Raw genomic sequence first — 3,962 nt, forward strand, 5'->3', positions numbered from 1 at the left:
AATGAAGACAAAGAAGAATAGAGAAAAGCGAAGTTAATGCAATGCGGAGGAGAAAGAGAAGAGAAAGAGGAGAGACAAGACAAGAATAAAGAATAAGAAGGAAAAAAAGAAGAAAAGGAGGAAAAGAATCTAAATGCGTTGCGGAGGACGAACAGGAAGACGAAAGAGTAGAATAAGGAATAAGAGAAAACGAAAGAAGAAGAAGAAGAAGAAGAAGAAGAAGAAGAAGAAGAAGAAGAAAGCGTTGCAAAATATATAAAAAAAAGAAGACGGGAGAAGACTAGAATAATGAATAAGGAAGACAGGAAGAGGAAGAAGAAGAAGAAGACAGCGTTGCAAAAGATAAAAAAAAGAAGACGAGGGAGAAACTAGAATAATGAATAAGGAAGAAAGGAAGAGGAAGGAGGAAGAGGAGGAGGAAAAAAGAGAGAATAAATTGAATTAAGGTGAAGAAGATGGCGGAAAAAAGAATGAAGAAGGGAGAGAAGAAAGGAGAATAAGAGGAAATGGAAGAAGAAGAAAGGGACAGCACCGAAAAAGAGGAAGATGACAAAGGAAAGTGAAGGAGAGGAAAAGAAGATAAAAAAGAATAGAGGTAAAAAGAAAAGGGAAGAGGAAGATGGCGAAGAGGAACAATAAAAAAATAAAGGAAAAGAAGGAAAGATGAAAGACAAATATGAAGGAGGGAAAGAAGAAAAAGAAAGAAGAGGAGAGAGAAAAATGACAAGGGAAATTCAAAAGAAGGAAGAAGAAAAGGGAAGGAAGAAAAGGGAAGAAGAGGAGGAGAGTAAAAGAGAAGAGGAGGGAAAGACGAGAAAAAGCTAAGGAGAGGAAGAAGAAAGAAGAAAAAGGGAAGGAAGAAAAGGGGAAAAGAAGAAGAGTAAGGAGATGATGAGGAAAAGATGAAGAAAAGAAACAATAGAGGAAAATGAAGGGAAGGAAGAAGAGAGATGAAGAAGAAGAAGAACAGAGGAGGAAGCTAAAAAGAGAAAAGACATTAGATGAAACAAAAGAAGAAAAAGGACGAAAGGGAGAGAAATATTAAAGAAGAAGAAGAAAAGGAGGAAAAAATGGGAGAAGAGGAGAAAGATGACGGGGAAAAGCTAATGGGAAATAGAAAAAAAGAAGGGAAGGAAGAAGAGGAACGAAGAAGAGGAACGAAAAAGAACGAAGAAGAAGAGGAACGAAAAAGAACGAAGAAGAGGAACGAAGATGAACGAAGAAGAAGAGGGGACGAAGAAGAACGAAAAAAAGGAACGAAGAAGAAGAGAGGCCGAAGAAGAAGAGGAACGAAGAAGAACGAAGAAGGACGAAGAAGAAGAACAAAGAAGAGAAGGAGAAAAAGAAGAGTAAGAAGAAAGGGCCACCAGCACAGCCGCGTTACCCCAACAAGCCTCGCCTCCCTTCTAACCTTTCTGACGCACACTTAAACGAGAGATCCGCGCGGCCACACCCTGGGAGGAGCGGCCCGGCACACGACACACAAACACACCGCGCCAGAAGCTTCCTCCACACAGAGAGATATTTTTTTTTACAACAAAGGAGACAGCTCAAGGGCACAAATAAAGAAAACAGTAATAAAAGAATAGCCCGCTACTCGCTGCTCCTACAAAAAAAGAATCAAACGAGGTGGCCGAGAGATAACAAGCAGCGTTAAGGAAAAGTCTTTATCAATTTTACACACACAAAAAAAAATCGATATGAAAAGTCGGTTTAAATTTTCGTGGCCAAACTTAAATAATGAAGAAAAAACTAATTTCCTAGGTATCTATTGCACGTATTAAAGACTTTATATTCACACGTAGAGAATATTACCAGCCCCATTTTTCCTTTATCCCTTTGTGTGTATAACCTCTTCACTCTCCCTTCATTCATTCTTCCCATATCCATTTCTCTCAGTATCTACCTTTTTTTGTGTACAGCTGTTTCTTTCACATCCTCTCCCTTTATTATCTTTTTTTCATATCCATTTCTCTCAAAACCTTTCTTTCTCTGTGACTTTTATTCTTCCTTCACCACCACCACCACCACCACCACCAAGCAACAACAACAAAAAAAAACTATAACTAAAACAACCTTGCCCATCTGTCCCACCCGTCCACACACCTGCCTCCCTGAACACGGCTACCTGTCACCACCTGGGCCAGTCATTAGAAACACGTGTTCACCTGAGAGGGGGAGGAGGAAGAGGGGGAAGGAAGGAGGGGGGGAGGAACACCTGTACAAAGGGGGGAGGGGGGGGGGGGGCGGAGTAGGGCATGAAGGTGTGTGTGCATTCGGCGTAACGGGGCCAGCACGTGAAGGGGTAAGGGGGAAGGGGGGGAGGGGGGAAAGGGGGGCAGTGATGCAGAACAGGTGAAGGTAGGTGAGAGTGAGTGGTGGGGGGGTGGGGGGAAGGGGGGAGGGGGGAAGGGAAATGGAAGAGGAAAAAGAACAAGCCGAAGAAAGAGAAGGGAATGAAAGGGAAAAATGGACAAAAATAAGGAAAATGGAGAGAGAGAGAGAGAGAGAGAGAGAGAGAGAGAGAGAGAGAGAGAGAGAGAGAGAGAGAGAGAGAGAGAGAGAGAGAGAGAGAGAGAGAGAGAGAGAGAGAGAGAGAATGGAATGAGGAAGAGGAAAGGGCATAAAAGGACAAAAAAAGACAAAAGAAGAAGAGAGAGGGAATGGAAAATGAAGAAAAAAAAACAAGATGAGAGAAGGAAACGAAAATAAAAGAGGAAAAAGAAAACACTGAAGAAGGGAAAGGAAACAGAAGCAAAAAATGAAGAAAGGAAAAATAAATACAAGAGATAGAAGAAGGGGAAGGAGATAGAAGGGAATAAGTGGACAGATGGGGAAGAGGGAGAAAGGGGAAGAAGAAGAAATACCACTAAAGGTCATAGGTGAAAGGGAGGAAGGTAAGGAAGGAAGAGGTCGGAGGAAAGGAGATGGAGAGAGAGAAAAGAAGAAAAGAAGAATGAGAGAAAAGAAGAGAAGAAGAGAAAGGAATGGACATAAGAAAAGAGAGTAAAGGGAGGGAAGGAAGGAGAAGAAAGAGAATAGAGGAAGAAAGGAAATAAAGGAGATGGAGAGAAAGAAGAGAAGAAGGGAAGATTGAAAGAGAAAATAAGATAGGAAGAAAAGAAAAGAGAAAAAATGTCTGAAATAAAAAAAAAAGTAAAGGGAGGGAAAGAAAGAAGAAAAGGGAAAGAGAAAAGAGGAAAATAAATGAGAGAAAAGAAATGAGATGGAAAGAAAGAAGAAGAAAGAAAAGAGAAAATGAGATAGGGAGAAAAGAAGAAAGAAAAGGGTAAAAATAAGGAAAAGAAAGTAAAGGGATGTAGAGAAAGAATAAAAGAGAGAAAACAGGAAAATAAATGAGAAAGGAAAGAAATGGGATAAAAAAGAAAAAAAAAGAAATAGGAAAAGAAAAGGTAGAGATGCAAAGAGAAGAAAAGGCGAAGGAAAAACGAGAAAAAGAAGAAGAAAGAAAAGAAGGAAATTAAATGAAATATGAAAGAAATAGAATGAAAAGAAGGAAAAAAATGAAATGAAGTGAAAGGGAAAAGAAAAGAAGAGATAAAGAAATGGAGAGAGAAGAAGAAAAGAAGAAAGAAAAACGAAGTGATGAAGGAAAAGAGAAAGAAAGAAAGGAGGCAGAAAAAAAACGAAAATAAGAAAATAAAATAACAAAAAAAAAGACAAAAGGAAATAAAAGATATAAAAAAGAGCAAAGAGAGAAAAAAAGAATTAAGGAAGGGAATTACACGGAAGATGATTTATGAGAAGAGGAAGAACGGCGTGGCTTTTATGATGCTTGGAAGAGGAAGAGGAGGAGGAGGAGGAGGAGGAGGAGGAGGAGGAGGAGGGCGAGAAGAGGTTATTGGGTTACGTTTACGACTAGTGAGGACTAATGAGGCGTGGAGGAGGAGGAGGAGGAGGAAGAGGAGGAGGAGGAGGAAGAGGAGGAGGAGGAGGAGGAG

This window comes from Eriocheir sinensis, chromosome 51, assembly GCF_024679095.1.
Source record: "Eriocheir sinensis breed Jianghai 21 chromosome 51, ASM2467909v1, whole genome shotgun sequence".
In the NCBI taxonomy this organism is placed as follows: domain Eukaryota; kingdom Metazoa; phylum Arthropoda; class Malacostraca; order Decapoda; family Varunidae; genus Eriocheir; species Eriocheir sinensis.